General features: G+C 42.3%; 1 protein-coding gene across 1 annotated transcript in view; it reads left to right on the top strand.

The window, feature by feature from the left end:
* The first annotated feature begins 6924 nt into the window (after window positions 1–6924).
* The window catches only part of LOC136864327 (polyamine-transporting ATPase 13A3), an 869746-nt gene continuing 856914 nt past the window's right edge, over window positions 6925–19756 (top strand). Inside the window, exon 1 of the mRNA XM_067141161.2 lies at window positions 6925–7058. The gene's annotated coding sequence lies outside the window, so the exon portion shown is untranslated. The remainder of the gene's footprint in view (window positions 7059–19756) is intronic.

Here is a 19756-nt window from a genome sequence, read left to right as displayed (position 1 = left end):
AATCTCTAAGAGAAAAAGTCAGAGTCGTAAATAGATCGCATTCTCCCGTATAGGATATCATAAAACGTTTCAAAGAACGAAAAGTATTAGGTAGTCAACAAGGCAAGAGAGAGCTCCAGAAATATCTTTAGTCAAAGGGATTAACGCTGGTTACTTAATGAGGTGAAAAAGAATCCAAAGTAATATGCTCCTAAGTTGACTTTAGAGGTTGAAAAGAGGTTAGGAAAGACATGTAATCCTGAGACAGTGAAAAATGTGTTACGGAAACATAATTATAACGGCCGAGTAATTAGGAAGAGACCTTTCACTAGTGAAGTCAACAGAAGGAAGAGTGTCGCATTTGCTAAGGGGAAGAGCGGGTTTATTCTGCCCGAAGGCAGGCCCGAACCTTCGCAGAGGTGTTCCTGAGCCGGAGTTTACGTGCGGTAGTGTGGCCAGCTCCTTTCCGCTCCTCCATTCCCTTACCCCCACCAACAGCGCGTGGCAACCCATCCAACTCCTGACCACGCCCAATGTTGCTTAACTTCGGAGATCTCACGGGATCCGGTGTTTCAGCACGGCTACGGCCGTTGGCCATTTGCTAAGGAACACCAAAATAAGGATTCTGAATTTCAGGAAATATTTGTTTTCACCGATGAATGTAAGATAAACCTCTTTGGATCCGATGGGAGGGCTTATGTATGGCGTAAGCCAAATACTGAACTTCAAGAGAAGAATATACGACCGTCTATGAAACATGGGCTGTATGGCTGCTAGTGGGGTGGGTAATTTAGAGTTCATAGAGAACATTATGAGCCAACATGTATATTTAAACATCCTACAGAGGAATGTGCATCCCAGTGCTCAAAACCTGGGGTTGGTAGTGCATTCAAAGTTTACCAGGATAATGAACCGAAACACCACGCTCTGAAAGTTGGCACCTGTCTTCTTTACACGTGCCCAAAGTTATTAAAAACCCCAGCCCAATCACCGGATATTACAATGTAATAGAACATCTATGGTCTCACTTCAAAGTTAGAGTTGAGCAGCACTCTACTAAAACAAGAATTAGTTGAAGAAAGCAATTTTAGAAGAATGGAACAAGATTCCTGTGTCTTACTGTGAAAAGCTGGTAAAATCAATACCCACGAGATTGAGAGACGTTATAAACAATAAAGGGTTTCCTTTATTTCTTTCTTAATCTGTTGGCTTTTCGCTCGGACTCAGCGAGGGATCCCATCTCTACCGCCTCAAGGGAAGTGTCCTGGAGCGTGAGACATAGGATCGTGGTAATACAACTGAGGAGGAGGACCAGTAGCTCGCGCAGGCCGCCTCACCTGCTATGCTGAACAGGGGCTTTGTGGGGGGATGGGAAGATTGGAAGGGACAGGCAAGGAAGAGGGAAGGAAGCGGCCGTGGCCTTAAATTAGGTACCATCCCGGCATTTGCCTGGAGGAGAAGTGGGAAAGCACGGAAAACCACTTCCAGGATGGCTGAGGTGGGAATCGAACCCACCTCTACTCAGTTGACCTCCCGAGGCTGAGTGGACCCCGTTCCAGCCCTCGTACCACTTTTCAAATTTCGTGGCAGAGCCGGGAATCGAACCCGAACCTCCGGGGGTGGCAGCTAATCACGCTAATCACTACACCACAGAGGCGGACATTTCCAACATCTACTGTAGATAAAAAAACAATTATTGTGTTTTAGTTAGAAAGTGTACGAGTTTTATTTTGAGGCAAGAATTGTTATATTGTGACAAAGTGTAACTTTCTGTTGCTTTGTTCTAAATTATGAATGGCTAAGTATGGATTTTATGAAGGTTATACTCTCTAGTATTATCAGATATTAATGTCGTTGATGTACTGCATGTCGTTTTTCTTTACTTACTAGTACACATGTCATTTTATCACTGTACGAGTTTCGCTTTGAGCAACTACATGTATACGACTTGAGACTATCGGAAGTCTGTACCGAGCGAGTTGGCTGCGCGGTTTGAATCCCGTAGATGTGATCTTACATTCGGGAGAGGGCGGGCTCAGCCCCCATTGTTGGCAGTCCTGAGCAAAACCGTTCCTTATTTTGACGCCATGCAAATACCAAGCTGCACCTTAATTAACGCCACGGCCGCTTCCTTCCTAATCCAAGCCCACCGTCGGAAAAAGTTCTAAATGAGTTCGTTCTAAATGAGTTCGTGCGACGTTAAAACACTAGCAAAAAAAGAAAACTGCAATCTTTTGATCTTTAAAACATAAGGACTAACAATGATTACTACATTTGTAAATAGTTGTAATTTTGCGCGCTTGACAGTGTCTTTTTTTTTTTTTTTTTTTTTTTTTTTGCTACTTGCTTTACGTCGCACCCACACAGATAGGTCTTATGGCGACGATGGGACGGGAAAGGGCTAGGAGTGGGAAGGAAGCGGCCGTGGCCTTAATTAAAGTACAACCCCAGCATTTGCCTGGTGTGAAAATGGGAAACCACGGAAAACCATTTTCAGGGTTGCCGACAGTGGGGTTCGAACCTACTATCTCCCGAATACTGGACACTGGCCGCACTTAAGCGACTGCAGCTATCGAGCTCGGTAGTGAGTGTTTGTAAGAAGAAGGCAGTCGATGATGCTTTTCTCTGTGAGTGCTTTTCCTTCTTTCTTTTTTATATTCATTTTGGTGGATTTGATGTGCTAAGTAATCTTGGAACAGCGACTAATTTATTAGAAAATATAAAAACGAATATCTTCAAAGTGCACGCCACATATTGTGCAGTTTTATTTAAATAGGCTATATGGCATATTTTCTAAATTTTATGTACACAGTATGTAAAGTCATTCATGGCCTTTTCCCAGTTACTATATATGGTACAAGCACAGTTATTTCATATCTATTTTTGTTTTACATCTACCTGTTATAGTATACATAGTACTGGGTACTTCCTTTTAAAACAATAATCACTACCACCATATCACCTAGTACCGGTATAGATTATCTCCTTAATATCTCGAAAATTTCCTTCAATACTTTCTCGGGGTCCGCCTCTGTGGTGTAGTGGTTAGCGTGATTAGCTGCCACCCCCGGAGGTCCGGGTTCGATTCCCGGCTCTGCCACGAAATTTGAAAAGTGGTACGAGGGCTGGAACGGGGTCCACTCAGCCTCGGAAGGTCAACTGAGTAGAGGTGGGTTCGGTTCCCACCTCAGCCATCCTGGAAGTGGTTTTCCGTGGTTTCCCACTTCTCCTCCAGGCAAATGCCGGGATGGTACCTAACTTAAGGCCACGGCCGCTTCCTTCCCTCTTCCTTGTCTATCCCTTCCAATCTTCCCCATCCCCCGCAAGGCCCCTGTTCAGCATAGCAGGTGAGGCCGCCTGGGCGAGGTACTGGTCATTCTCCCCAGTTGTATCCCCCGACCAAGAGTCTGAAGCTCCAGGACACTGCCCTTGAGGCGGTAGAGGTGGGATCCCTCGCTGAGTCCGAGGGAAAAACCGAACCTGGAGGGTAAACAGATGATGATGATGATGATGACTTTCTCGGGGTTTGATGTTAAAATTAATCGCTTTGGAAATGACGTTTTTCACTGGTCGAGAAACTACGTAGGCTACATTTACATACTTATGCTATTTTGGTTCTGAGCCCCAATCTCGTACCACCGAACTCCTACCAGCTTATGAAAGTTTTCTAGGAATCTTGGCGGTATCAGGCTCTCTGTTATCATCTTTAAAAGTTCTAGATTGCCTGGAAGTGCCTCTACTGACGTCTGCCTTGTGTACTCGTTTTCAACATGGCGGCCAGCGCTGGGTTTAGCTGACTACTGATCAAAGGGGCCACCGTCAGTTTTCCATTCTGTATCTGGTATTGGTAAGAGAACGCTAATGTGCGTCTTGGATCATCATCATCATCATCATCTGTTTACCCTCCAGGTTCGGTTTTTCCCTCGGACTCAGCGAGGGATACCACCTCTACCGCCTCAAGAGCAGTGTCCTGGAGCTTCAGACTCTCGGTCGGGGGATACAACTGGGGAGAATGACCAGTACCTCGCCCAGGCGGCCTCACCTGCTATGCTGAACAGGGGCCTTGCGGGGGATGGGGAAGATTGGAAGGGATAGACAAGGAAGAGGGAAGGAAGCGGCCGTGGCCTTAAGTTAGGTACCATCCCGGCATTTACCTGGAGGAGAAGTGGGAAACCACGGAAAACCACTTCCAGGATGGCTGAGGTGGGAACCGAACCCACCTCTACTCAGTTGACCTCCCGAGGCTGAGTGGACCCCGTTCCAGCCCTCGTACCACTTTCAAAATTTCGTGGCAGAGCCGGGAATCGAACCCGGACCTCCGGGGGTGGCAGCTAATCACGCTAACCACTACACCACAGAGGCGGTGCGTCTTGGATGCTATAGAAAAGTGTGAACACGTACCATGAGCCATCTCTGCCCCATTTGGACTGGCCGCCGCTGATGCTTGGGTGACCGGGCGAGTTGGCCATGCGGTTAGAGGCGCGCAGCTGTGAGCTTGAATCCGGGAGATAGTGGCTTCGAGCCACACTATCGGCTGCTCTGAACATATTTTTTCCGTGGTTTCCCATTTTCACACCAGGCAAATGCTGGGGCTGTACCTTAATTAAGGTCACGGCCGCTTCCTTCCCACTCCTAGGCCTTTCCTATCCCATCGTCGCCATAAGATCTTTCTGTGTCGGTGCGACGTAAAACAAATTGTAGAAAAAGAAAGATACTAGGCTGGATGTATGCATTTGAAAAACAAACAAAATTGTTTCATGTCCATAATTTTTTACCAGAACACCATTCCCAGCACTTCATTACCTTTATAAATTCTTTTTCACTTTCACTCAAAGCTCCTCCTGCTTCTTCTGCTCTTGGAAGCATCACGTGGCTACCATTTCACACAAAAGTCTAATTATAATTGAGTTCAAAAGGAATAACAATGCAGTTATGAATGTAAAGAAACAATGCACATTCATTTAATTCGCTGGAAAGCAGCAATTCATTCAGTGAAAGATAGAAGATAAAATAAATATTCTGTAAAGATATCATGGCGTATCCTAATTATCCAATATCAATTTCGTTAACATAGAACCACATTATTATCCGTGAATAAGGAGCCCATCCGCCTCTGAGGTGTAGTGGTTAGTGTGATTAGCTGCCACCCTCGGAGCCCCGGGTTCGATTCCCGGCTTTGCCACGAAGTTTGAAAAGTGGTACGAGGGCTGGAACAGGGTCCACTCAGCCTCGGGAGGTCAACTGAGTAAAGGTGGGTTCGATTCCCACCTCAGCCATCCTGGAAGTGTTTTTCCGTGCTTTCCCACTTCTCCTCCAGTCAAATGCCGGGATGATACCTAACTTAAGGCCACGGCCGCTTCCTTCCCTCTTTCTTGCCTATCCCTTTCAATCTTCCCATCCCCCACTATGGCCCCTGTTCAGCATAGCAGGTGAGGCCGCCTGAGCGAGGCACTGGTCATACTCCCCAGTTTTATCCCCCGATCCAACGTCTCACGCTCCAGGGCACTGCCCTTGAGGCGGTAGAGGTGGGATCCTTCGCTGAGTCCGAGGGAAAAGCCGACCCTGGAGGGTAAACAGATTAAGAAAGAAAGAAAGAATACCGAATCCTACACTAAATTTTAAATTCGTATGATTAAAAGTTTGCTTCATTTATATTGGTTAGACTTTCTGTAGAAATTACAACTGAAAATATTGGTTTGCGAACAAACGGTAGGTGATATAATTATTAAGACGTTTTGACTGAAGTTGGCACTTCTAAAAATTTTTTTTTTTTTTAACCAGTGTTTAGTTTCCAGACAAGTTTCCCATTGTAAGCCTGGGTAATGATACTGCTCTTACGTCCCATTAACCACTTATCGGAGACGTCAATACGGAACATCAACCATACCGTACCACGGCCAAGATGGCTATGAGCATACTGTAGGTCGGCTCAGACGTTGGCCCAGTTTCACTCCCACCTGTGTGAGGACTCAGTTGGCAAAGAAGCTTGATGCCATTCGGTCTATTAGACTTGCTAACAGATGGCGACTTTAAAAAATCCTTAGACCTCACACTATTCATTCTTTAATATTATTTATTTCTTTGGTCACCTTTCCCTTGTCCCCTTGTTGCACTGTGACCGTAGACAACAACACGACTTGCTCAACTTGACCGAATTATTGTAACGAAGATCTTTGATCACAGGCAAGTCTCAAAGACTGGCTTAGTGCTATGAAGACGACGGTAATAATTCTGTAACTTTTATTGAAGAAGTCCTGTCGCCTTAAAGTCGTTGTTGTTGATGATGATGATTGTTGTTTAAAGGGGTCTAGCATCTAGGTCATCGGCCCCACCTTAAAGAAAAAAGGAAAAGAAAGAAAGTAAGGAACTTGAGTGGTTCGATCACCGAGTGACTATTCTGAGTACAATTTTCCCTTAGTTTTTCCTCACTCACTTGAGGAAAATGCTGCGAAAATACCGATATTTTAAGCCTCTCTTAAAACCCACTGCAATTGAAGGGGAGCTGAGGAATGAAATTTGGGAATCGCAGCGGAGAAAGAAGAAAATAAAGATATATATTATTATTACTGTTATTATCATTTACCTCAATCTAAGGCTTTTATAGATTACAAATACAAATTAAAGTTACAACGAAATGCATGCAAGGTGGGGTACAGTAAGTTGCACAAGGTAATCACATTCCGTTTTGAACACTGTATCTGCCGGTCTGTGAGTGAGGCAGCTCCAAGTTTGTGTATCCTGTTCTGAACTTACGGTGGTCGTGTGCACCAGCTGGTACCAGTCACACAGGAGAATCCTGGCGCGACCTTGACCATCGCAAAATTCGCGTCACTCTTCACGCGGAGGTAGTTTCATATTCCAACGTTGGCAATCCCCACGCGGCCTGGCGGCTATAGTCCTAGGTCTAGCAAGGTAGAAGTTACCTGTTATTGTAGAGCGCGGGCCAGTGCATGTGGGTTCGCAAGCCAGTGCAGAGTGTGGTAGTACGGAGCGCAACTGTCAAGTGTCCGCCCGCCCGCGTGTTATAGCATGAGGACTTGTGACACTGCTACAAGCTGACAGAACTACAACACAAGCCAGTGAGTATATAGGACCTGCTTACATCTATGATATTTGCCGTGATATATGAGTGTTATATTTGTCCCTTCCCCGAAATAAATACTTCTTTACCACGGCAGACCGACTTCAGTACTAAGACGTCTTAAAAGCGAGATTTGTGATAAAACTAGGATATATAGTTTCATTGTTCTTTTTCTATCTAGTTCTGTCGTAAAATATCTTTGATATTAGTTTCACCCCGAGAACGATTACAGCATATAAACTAAATGTTTAAATCCTTTTATCCCCATACAATTATTTTGAAGGACTTGAACTAGGGCAGCGAAGTGTCCGATGAATGCTACATTTAGCCTGTTCGAGCAATGGGGCCGTTTCTTTTTCCCCTCTCGCAACAATTGCCACATTCTTCTGCATCCCGTGACTGATAGTCTATATTTTTTCTTTTATCGTTCCCTGGTATTGCGAGGTCGTAGCTGCTTTATTTTCAGATGGATCAATTTTTCCCATGGGAACACTTTATCCCTGTTGAGTATTGTGAGGTATTAGATGTTCCATTTTCAACCTGATTCATTTTCCTCTCGCTGTTGGGTAATGCAAGCTTTTAGCTTCTTTATTTGCTACCTGATCAATTTTTCTCCGGGAACCTTTTATCCCCGATGAGTACTGCGAGATCGTCTTTATTGCGTGACCTGACGAGAAATCAGAAGAGAAAATTGAAACTAGTTTCTGTATGTCAGGTTTTAAGCGTATCAAACCTGTTAATCCTTCCTTACAAATTTGTTCATGTTCGTAGTTCAAGAGATCCTGACACAACCTTCCGTGTGAAGGGTTTCAATTCTCATGCTACTGCGATGAGTGCATTAGGATTTGTCTTGTAAATAAAACTCAAGATATGTTACTTAAAATTTGAGAGGCTAAAACAAATATTTACCGTTGATCGGTTGATCTTGTGGGAAAGATCTGCAAAGCTTCGCTGCAGGTAACTTATGAATCCAGTGACATTTTTGGAATGTCCATGTAAAAAGAATCTATGCTATTCTCCCCTTGAGTCTAACGTTCTGTTCCACATTCCCAGTAAAACGTATGACATTCCTTACTCAAGTATTGTTTCATTGAATCAAGAGCGTCAAATAACATTGCTATGAAATTTATGAAATAAATATCGACACATTCTTAGGGGCACGTGTAGATATAGGGCTTTCGTTTCTTTACCTCCTGTTCAAATTTCAGGTAGTGCGTGTGATGTGATGCAGAGTGGGAAAAGTTTCTCTTCTAGTGTCAATTATGTGGGCGTGGAGTAAAAATACAGGTCTTTTTTGGGAGAGAGCGTTAAATATTTCCAATAAATGAGGAATTTGCGATGTGAAGATACTTGTTGCAAATATGATATAAATGACGCGACATAAAACAGGTTTATCATCTGCGAAATGCAACACTAGTGTATTTTTGATCTAGAAGATTAGACAAGGCAAACGTAATTAAGTGCACGTAAGACTTATTACTGATTTTGTTAAAACAGGTAAAATGGCAGTAGTAAACTTACGTAACTCCCGCAGTGAAAAATTAAAACTGTAACTTTATTCGAGAATACATACACAAATTAACTGAATATGTTCATAGAAACATCTTTAAAATACTCAATTTTAGGTGTGCATGTCCAACGTTTGTCCCGTTCCTCTATGGGGTCGTGTATGAAGCGAGATGAATCATCGTAGGGAACTTCTATGACCGGATGCTCTTCCTGACATTAACCTCATCAGAGGAGTCAATGAGATGAAAAGAATGACGTATTATGATAGAAGGGCGAGGGTGAAACCCAGTGCCGGTACATAGCCTACTCCTATCGAATAGCACCAAGGGGCCTGTTCAATGCATACGACGACCGAATCACAATGAACAGCGTCATATGCCCTCATTCCATATGAGCAACGTGGAGAGATTTGGAGTTTAATCCAGGCTTTTGGCACGCAATATTAATACTCAATTTTAGGTACCGAGAAAAGTTTCACTACTATACAATGTGAATGTCGACCGTACAAATTAACATGAAGTGACATGTGTATTTTTGCTCAATCGTAATGATTATTTCCGTACTTTTGACCTGGTGACATCTTCTAAAAGACTTCTGTGAGGAGGTACTCGGTGATCGAGCAAAATAAATGGTATTAGTTGCCATATGGGCCTAAAATTAAGACCTTGATCGCTTTTAGCCCAATACCACGGAATTTCAATAGTATTCTTTCCTCATAGTAATTACGGACAGTGTGCGGCAGACGACGCTTCCCTTTACATCCATGCTGGTTGTCATTTGACCTCGAATAATAAGCGGATCTTTTACTAGTTCGTTGGTACAATTAGTTTATGACATTTATTCTTGTTAGTGGAATTGATCATGTAGATACAAAATAATTTGATTAATAAGGTATGGATTCCTCGGAAATTATTGTTGGCTGTGAAAGGTGAAATGAACAGAAAGTCAATAGATATGACTAAGGTAAAATTAACACCAGATATTTTTGTGGGAATTGAGCGTACGCAAAGAGGATGTATCGGCCCGATGACCTTAGATGTTAGGCCTCTTTAAACAAGCAAGAGCATGTGTCATTGAGGTTGAATACGGGCAGGTGCTACTAAAGGGTACGAAATTCTCTAGATCTTCCAGTAGGCCTAAGTATCGTTGGTGGAGGGTCAAAAGTGAAAACTACCGTTCTGCTATAATATAAGGGATCCAAAAGTCTTTAAATAAAAAGTACATGTGGATTGGAATTTTATCGCTGTTTAATCCTGAAGGACTATTTGATCCAGTTAGGTGTAAAAATATTAAATGGATTGTTACTATCATAGCAACAACGAAAGGAAATAAGAATTTGGAAATAAAAGTCGTGTCCAAGCTAGTGTTGTCGATAGCGAAGAAATAATCATAAAACATGACTAATATAACTAGTTCCTTTACGTATTCAAAGCGTGGCAACATCGTCCTTATTTTAGCATAATTTATCTATAAAGATAATGCAGTAGTTAAATGTCCACTCCCTGCTGCAGTGGCACGTCTCAGATCACGGGATACCTGACCGTGCTTTAGAACAATAGGGCACGAGTACTGGCCACATGTGATTTCCCCTCTCCCACTCCCCGAAGCGCGTAGTCATTGAACACCATGGAACGTTAAGGAGCTATCCCTTAGATTATTTCCAATGGTATTCAATGTTATCATCTTCGTATCCTACGTGTCGTGCTATTTTAATCAATCAGCGTGTTTTTCCGAAGAACAGTTCTTTAACGTAGTGATAAAAGTTAACACTAAGGAACCTTACGTCGTTAATTAACCCTCAAACACACACGTATGGGGTGGAATCCACTCCAGCTCATTTTATTTCCTTGTGAAATGTACAAATAACTTTTGTGCTCTCCCAGCTCCTGTACCTTTATGGGTGGATCACCGCAGAAAGTCATTCTTACATAATCTATCGTAAAACCTCCAATTAATACAGTAATTCATATTTTACAATACAATATGTGGGGTGGAAAGCACCCCCACGCGTGTCTGCGTCCTAATATCTGGCGCGTGTGCTTGAGAGTTAACTTAATACATACGTCCATTAGGTACAGATTGTCAAAAATGGGATCAGCAGTGGGTCAGAGTAGCATAAAGTAGTAAAATATTTGATCACGATATTTAATTGTACAGTCTGCTAGTTTTTGTTTGAAATGTTCGACTTTAGAATACATTTCGTCACAGGCAGATAGAGAACAAACTGAACGTCTAACGCGGAGCACCGATTAAGCTGGAAGGTGGAATCTGGCAGTTACTACTATTAAAGCTCGATGGTTAAACATGTCTGTATTCACTTTCAGATGAGTGGCGGAAATTGTTGTATGCTTGCATATCATGCTGACGATTGTGATATCGAATCCAGGAGGCACAATGTACTTAAGTATTTAAGTACCGAGCTCGATAGCTGCAGCCGCTTAAGTGCGGCCAGTATCCGGGATCGAACCCCACTGTCGGCAGCCCTGAAGATGGTTTTCCGTTGTTTCCCATTTTCACACCAGGCAAATTCTGGGGTTGTACCTAAAGGCCACGGCCGCTTCCTTCACTTTCCTGTCCCATCGTCGCAATGAGACCTATCTGTGTCGGTGCGACGTAAGGCATCTTGTATTGTGTAAATGCTTAAAGTACTTAAGTATGACGACAGTTTTATCGGTTTTATGTCGGACTACTCTCGTGGTTTTCATCCACGCCGAGGAACCGAAAATTTGTCCCACAGGAACTTATATTTGAAACACTAGTATGTGAGTTAGGTCCTATTCGGGCCATAATACTAAGGCTGGCATTCGAACGTCTCTTAAAGCTGGAAACGTTATTATTATTAATATTAATAATAAGGTAGCGGTCATGGTCTTAAGGTGCAGCCTCAGCATTTACCTGGTGTGAAAACGGTAAACCACGGAAAAACATGTTCAGGGCCGCCGATGGTGAGATTCGAACTGTCTTCCAAATAAAAGCTCATAGCTACGCAACCCTAACAGCACGCCCAGCTTGCTCGGTTTATACTCTAATAGCCGCGGTGTAGGGGTAGCGTACCTGCGTCTTAACTCGGGGGTGCTGGGTTTGATTCCCGGCAAGGACAGGGAATTTAACCGGGATGAGAGGGCTGGTTCAATTGCTGCTGAGGAGCTGCTATCTGACGGTGAGATGGCGGTCTAGTTCAAGGAAGCCAAGAATAACGGCCAAGGATTCGTCGTGCCGACCGCACATCACCCTAGTATCAACATGTGTGGTTAAAATAATCGTACCAGTAACTTGGTACTCGTCAAAAAAATTGTAATAATAATGGGAACAGATAAAATCTTTTAAACTTATGATTGGGGAAAAGTAGTGTCTATTTTGTGAAATCCGCTCCTTTTTTATAGTTTTAAAAAGTTTCGGATCGATTCTGTTACCATTTTCGGTGTTATTGAATGTAAATTATCCACCCGCCGTACTGAGTGGCTCAGGCGGTTGAGGCACTGGGTTTCTGACTCCAACTTGGCAGGTTCGATCCTCGCTCAGTCCAGTGGTATTTGAAAGTGCTCAAATACGTCAGCCTCGTGTCAGTAGATTTACTGGCACGTAAAAGAACTCCTGCGGATTAAATTCCGCCACCTCGGCGTCTCCGAAAACCTAAAAGTAGTTAGTGCGACGTAAAGCTAATAACATTATTCATTTATCCACCCATTTCTTTAAATGGCAGCGGCTGCAAAATTGTTACTACGCGGAAGGTGCATTGTTAAAGTGACAGAGCTGTTAAATATCTATGAAACACCTCACGTGAATTTTAGTAGTAGTTCTTTGTAGTAGGTAGTAGTTCTTGAAGCTCAAATCTCAGGAGAAAATTATGCATCAGATGCTATGAATTTTAAAAAGAAATCTGCATAGTGTGTTTAGGGTAGACTGGTTCGATGATTATCAATTCGGCAAACAAAAAATATCTCCAATTTCTGCGGGATCGAAGTGTTCAAACCAAACGTCCACTATAACTGAAAATGAAAACCTACAACCTGTTTTCCAGTCATTGACCGGGACAGGAATGGGTAGAATGAAGCATATATAGGCTATTAGTACGGTGGGGTCGCCACTCCCAAAGTGATATATTAATGACTGATAGATGCTATGAAATGAGAATGGAGAGTGTTGCTGGAATGAAAGATGACAGGGAAAACCGGAGTACCCGGAGAAAAACCTGTCCCGCTTTCGCTTTGTCCAGCACAAATCTCACATGGAGTGACCGGGATTTCAACCACGGTATCCAGCGGTGAGAGGCCGACGCGCTGCCGTCTGAGCCACGGACGAGAGGATAAATCTGTGGCTTGGTTTTAAAAGGGCCAATGTAAATTTTTTATTGAAATTGAGATATTAACTGATACAAACGCGTTTTATCCTGGCTTGCAACATGTTAAACGGGCCAATGTCTGTTAAGTACAAAACGAACAGTTGAAGTTTAATTAAATAAGCTCTTGCCAATAATGTTAATTACCAATAAAGATTAGAGACCTGGTAATTTTTAAAGAATACGATAGAAAAGATTAGCGTTTAATAAGGTGACTTCCACAAAGAAAGTATAAAGTTATTTTAAGTTGTTGAAAAAAATAATTGGAAAACTATAAGCAAAACTTCAAATGCTCATAGCTCAAAAACACGGTTTTTTTGACGTTGGCAACCGACATGTTTGCAATGACAAGGTCCGAGCGCAACTAGTGTGCTTGCTTCAAGGCGGGTTAGTGCAACTGAATAGTCGCAAATAATATAATAATAATAATAATAAAAATGGGCGCATGTTATAAGTTCCTCGCGGGTACCCTTTCCTCAGAAAAGACTGACAGCATGACAAATACTTAACTTACCGTGCAAGTTGGCCGTGCGTTTAGGGGCTCGCAGCTGTGAGCTTGCATTCGGGAGAAAGTGGGTTCAAATCCCACTGTCGGCAGCCCTGAAGATGGTTTTCAGTAGTTTCGCCTTTTCACACCAGGCAAATGCTGGGGCTCTACCTTAAGGCTACGGGCGCTTCCTTCCCACTTTTCAAAGCAGGAGACTGCGTTCAAAAATAATTGAGGGTCCTTCTGTAATTTGTACAGTTCTCGAAACTCGCACCTTATCATTGTGAAAATGAATATCCAGTCTTTTTCCAGTCATTCGACCGAGTCAGGAATGAATGAATGAATAATGAAGTCCCATTTAGTGGTGAGGATAGGAATTGTGCCGGCTGCCGAAGCCTATCGCATTCCTCTGGGGCAATTGTTAATAACTGAAAGATGAAATTAAATGATACTAAAGACTTACTGGAATGAAAGATGAAAGGGGAAAACCGGAGTACCCGAAGGGAAATCTGGCCCGCCTCCGGTTTGTCCAGGACAAATCACGTGGAGTGACCGGGATTTGAACCACGGAACCCAGGGGTGAGAGGCTGGCGAGCTGCCGCCTGAGCCACGGAAGCTTTTATAGTCAGCATTGTAATATGATACTTTGCTGCTTCCAAATAATTCAACAAAATTTCTGTCTCGATTTATCAACTTTTATTCAAACCCCTGTGGGTGGGGGGGCGCATATGAATAATAAACCCACGGTATATCCTTCCTGTCGTAAAAGCCGACTAAAAGGGGTGACCTTGGCGCGGACATGGATTGCGGTATGGCATAATGTGTTGGACCCCCGTGGAGGGGAGGGGCTGAATATTCACAGGTAATCCCTGCCTGTCGTAGGCGACTAAAGCGGTCATGCGGCCATCGGTCCCCTCTTTATTTTTTATTTTTGAGGGTTAGTTGTAGACCGATTCAAAATTGATACGCGTGCTACTCGGCGGTGGGCCTCTTACGTGTGAGACTACGCTCGAAAGTCCGCTGGTGACTGCGGGGAGCCTTCGGGTGGGAGCGCCATGTACCCGTGCAGTAATATCCAGCTGACAACACAAGCTCCCGCACAGCCGAATGCCAGAAGGACATATTGGTTTTTTTCCCTCTATGTATTACTCTGTGCGCGCTGTGGGGTACATGCTATTAAGGGTGATTGGAGGAAGGTAGTCCTAGTGCTCATTGCCTCAGTCATCGCGTATTAGGCATCGTCCAACATCGGACCCCGGACAATACCTTCTACGACCAGGTGGGTATTGCCTTGGCTGCTTCGGTTGTCTCATTCCGGTAGCATTTAAAGGTGCTCAGGTAGGTCAGCCCCGTGTTGATAGATTTACTGGCACGTAATTAAGTCCTGCGGGACAAAATTTTGGAAAGCCGGAAAAGTAGTTAGCGGGATGTAAATCTAGTTAATTCAATTGTCTATCTCTAAGAACTGAACTGTGGGCCTCGGAGTTTACGAAAAAAATATTCGATGATTTTAACATTTTCCGTGAGCGCTATTAGTTTGGAATATAATTTTTCACATCTTAATTTATTATTTTCTAAGTCTATTTTAAAATATTCGACTTTTTTAAAAGGCCCTAGTTCAGTGTTTGCCTTTTCGTGTTAGTTAATGTGGAAAATCCCACATGGAAAATATAAATAGTAGCCGCAATCTTATCTCCATTCTATTGTTGTTTAGCAGGGCGATTGCCCAACTTTCAGAAGAGCCCATCTCTGTAGGTTCTGTCTAAAAGTGTCACATTACACGATAATGAAAAGTCTAAATACTATCTTTGTCCTTGAGGGTACCTGATCTACAGGCCACGTTGGAAGTACATGCACCAGTGGACTTAATTCACAAGTTACTGGACATAATTCACAATAGGCCTATGTACACAAGATTGTTGATCATGTTCAAAACTTGTCACGTGATTGAGCATAACAGTGGAGAAAGTTTTGTTTCCCAGTAGATACCAGTGAATGTCATATGGTTTACGTTTAATGTTTTACTCAACAGATAAGCTGAGCCACGTGCAGAAGTAATGATCCGTCGTAAGAACGGATATCGTGTTCTAGCTGTCGCGGTGACAATTATCATAAATTCGCTCTCAAGAATTTGCGAAGTTAACAGATTAGCTAAGCTATGCTTGCAGAGGGCATGAAGGCCCTTGGAAGGTAAAGCTTTCAACTATTCGTAATCTCGGCACTAAATAGGATACAATGGTTAGCTAGTTACCAACCCCCTTTACCACCAAAAATTAATTTAATACTAGTTTCTTACCTTGGTTGATGGAACTTCAGGGACATATGCATTTACAAAAGTCGAAATCTCGTTCCTAAAATCTTTGATTTGCAAGTTCAAAGTGAGGTGACTGATCCCAACGTAATATTTTAAAGTGAAACTTTCATCCATATGGGTCAAGTGGTAAAAATTAATTTCTGCTGTGTATCTCAGAAGGTGCGTTTCAAAGCCTTCTTAGTGATGAACAGGCTACGTATGCCATTATCCAGCAAGAATAAAGAAATGTTATTTACAGGCAGGTATTTGCTTAATTAGAAAAATGAAAGTTCACAATAAGACAATTGTAATCTACTTGATACGTTCCTAGGTGAAGGAAACAAAGTAGAGGGTCCAGGAGTTGTAAATTACTTATTACGGAATAGATACATTTCCTTTTTAGTTTATATTCGTAAAAAAATATTGTTACCGATCCATCCTTGACCGCTTGGAAAAATTTTGTGAAGACTTTGAGGTTGAGGATGAGCAACTGGTTTCCGAAACTCACTTTTAATTGTCTGATTCAGGTTCAGTCATGTGGAATGTTATGTTAGTATTTTCTATTGCTTGAAGTCTTCTAAGCTCGGTAAATTCTTTGAAGCAGGATGGTACGATACACATAGTGGGTTAGGGACCACCGGTGGGTTGTTCAGTCCTAGCCCCCTGAGCCCAAGGAGGGCGATATCTCGGAATATGCCCGAGATACTCCTATCCATAGCAACTGCTATTCACACTCGTGTTCCTAGGTCACTCAGTCGGTGCCCATGGTTCACGAACTAGGACGTACCTACCGTAACACACATCACGAACCAGGCCACACAGCTAGTTACAAATGGAGGATTGTGGAGGCGTTGTAAGTTCAGAGGCTAGCAGACTGAACGCTGAAATGTATAAGTCTATAATGAAGATGAATGTATGGAACTTTTATTGCGAAATATTCCGTGTATAATTCAGCAGATTATCTAGTACTTCTAAAAAAAATACATATTAGAATTATGGTATGCGATTTGTGTATACTTACGAAATGCAGGGGTGGGCCTGTATGCCACCATTTGGTTCACCATATGTTCTTGTTTCTTCTGCAAGTTAAATGAACAGTGCTAGATTGTTTGCCATTGAAAAGTTAACCGTGAGGATACGCGGTCAGAAAATGAACAATTTTATTTTGGTCGTGTTAATATTACGTCATGAGAAGTAGGCTGTGCATCTTGAGATATAATGCAAAGTTAAGGGGTAAGGTGCCGGTAACTCTGACTCGAATTCCTCGTATTTTACCATTCCACGATAAGACTATCGCGATTTCATTTCCACAACCCTTGAACACGGGACTGATGCAGCTAACCAGCTGATGTGAATAAGAGATGTGCTCGTGGCATATATTCTAGTGACTATTGTACTCTTACTTGACTCTTGTTCATGGAGATCTTACCTTAATGGTGAGCTACAACCGCACTTTTTGCCTACTCCGACCTCGTTTCTTGCAGTACATTATCAGGGAAGTGCAGATGATGTTACAAATTCCTACATCTGGCTCGCGATCTCCTCGTGACAAAATGCAGATAATTATCCTTCCCGCTGGATAGACCCATGTAGTGGAGGAATGATTGTAAATCAAGGTGGCTATTATTTAACAGTCGAAGTAGCAGTAACGGTATAAATGAATAATTTGGCTGCAAATTGGCATCGAAACTAGTGTGGTGGTCCCTTTGTAAAGAGGCTTCTCTCGATAATATCCACTGAAGTGACAAGCATTTGCATTAACTTACTACTTAATTAATTTGTGTTACTGTTGGTATTTAAATGAACGTCACTCCAGAAATTCGCATTAATGACATTTGTATGGGGAGACGATGGCTAAATTATTGCGAAATTTTGAAATTGTTGTACTTTTTGTAATATTTGAGACAGACCAATAAATTTATAGTTTCTCCAAATTTGTTCAAGCAATATCCGCAGAGACACGCCTCTTCTCGTCCCGTCCCGTGCGCGTATATAGGTCTACTCGCCACATGTAGACTGGTTTGGGCTAGCATCATACTCGTGTAGTCACCACGCGGACAGAGGAGAGCGAGCTCAATGGGTAAGTGTACTCGTGGACTCGCTGCATAAACATGTTCCAACTAACTGTTTATCATTGAGATTTGGAAATAATTACTATGAGTCAGCCTTTGAATATTGCAACTCATCTAGGTTTTTATATTCATGTATTTCTTTACCTTTCCTTTTACCGAGAGATTTGGCCGTGCAGTTCGGGTCGTTTAGCTGTGAGCTTACATTCGGTTCGAATCCTACCGTCGGCAGTCCTGAAGATGTTTTTTAGTTTTCCATTTTCACACCAGGCAAATGCTGGGGTTGTACCTTAAGGCCATGGCCGCTTCTTTCCACCTCCTAGGCCTTTACTATCCCATCGTCGTCATAAGACCTGTCTGTGTCGGTGCGACGTAAAGCAACTAGCAAAAAAAAAAACACTAGCAAATAAACAACTTTCATGATTTATCTTCCTTGTCACAGAAAAAATGTGGATATTTGTAACATAAGACATTCTTAATTTTAATTGATATTATACTGTTTTAACTCTTCGAAATAACTAAGATTAAATACCAAAGTGTAGGCCTATAATGAAAGTACACCGACAATATGCTCAAGTTAGTGCAGTTGAATTGTACATTGCAAATTCAGCCAGTAATACATACCCCGTTCCAGCATTCATAACACTTTTAAAATTTTGTGGCAGAGCCGGGAATCGAACCCGGGCCTCCGGCTAATCACACTAACCACTACACCACAGAGGAGGACTTAAGTTTCTTTAAGTATGAAAATGTTTAGATAGATGTAGAAATTGAAATCGACTTTCAATATATTAGGTCGTGTTACGTACATTTAGTACGTGCTGAAGAGATGTTAAGTACAGAACAAAAATGGCCCACCGGACACCAGTGGGATCCGAACCCACAACCTCCCGATTTCGCGTCGGTTGCTCTACCATTTGAGCTATGGTGGCCTAGGTCATCTTTGTTCGGTTGGAAAGGATCTAAGCTACAGGTCTGACACTACTGCCAGCACACTGTTGAGTGCGTTAAGTCGCCCGTTGAGGGCCAAGTCAATGAATATTGAATTTTCACGACCGCATTGTAATCGAAACATCTCTTAAACGCGTACTAAATGTAACTCGACCTAATAGGTTGAAAGTCGGTTTCGATTACAATGCGGTCGTGAAAATTAAATATTCATAGATTTAGAAATGATTCAAAATTAAGATTATCAAAAATATTTCCCTAACCATGATAGCGCTCACAGAAAAAAGTGGCTAAATTTATCTATAAATATTTGCTTACGTCACACTACTTTTCGGTATTCGGAGACTCCAAGGTTCCGGAATTTAGTCCCGCAAGAGTTCTTTTAAGTGCCAGTAAATCTATCGACACGAGGCTGACGTATTTGAACACCTTAAAATACCACCAGACTGAGCTGGGATCGAACCTGCCAAGTTTGTCAGAAGACCAGCGCTCAACGGTCTGAGCCACTCAGCCCGGCAAACTACATTTCAATTATCCTTCGAGATAGAAAATGAAATGCTTTTATTCATACATAATATAAACTTTTTGATGTGCAAATCGTGTGGGTTCACAATATTATGTCATTACTGTAAAATGTTAATTTCATTTGAAATCCAAAATGAAAAGAAACCACCTAAATGCCTTTAGTATTGGCAGTTTGATAAATCTGCGCTGAGAAATTTTATAGGGTTATTAATTATATAAGAATTAAAAATTGCTATGGTGAAATTGAACTCCCAGATGATCACGTAACTGCTGAACAAGCGGGCAGCAACGCAGTGCGTGTTCACCTGAACTGCAGTTGGCATAGACCTGCATAAGGCGAGTTTCTAAAATTGAACAAATAAATTCACTTCCATATTACTCACTGACCCCCCAAAATTTGTATAAATACAGCCAGTCTCTTGCTTCGAAGAAGGAACTGTAGTTAAATTCGAGATGGTTAACATAGTGACAGTTCGTTCGCAATATATCTGAAAAGTTGACTGTCTGAAAAATGTACAATATCAAT

Source organism: Anabrus simplex, chromosome 2, assembly GCF_040414725.1.
Source record: "Anabrus simplex isolate iqAnaSimp1 chromosome 2, ASM4041472v1, whole genome shotgun sequence".
In the NCBI taxonomy this organism is placed as follows: domain Eukaryota; kingdom Metazoa; phylum Arthropoda; class Insecta; order Orthoptera; family Tettigoniidae; genus Anabrus; species Anabrus simplex.
The sequence above is the reverse complement of the archived record's forward strand: the minus strand, read 5'-3'. Positions and strand labels throughout refer to the sequence as shown.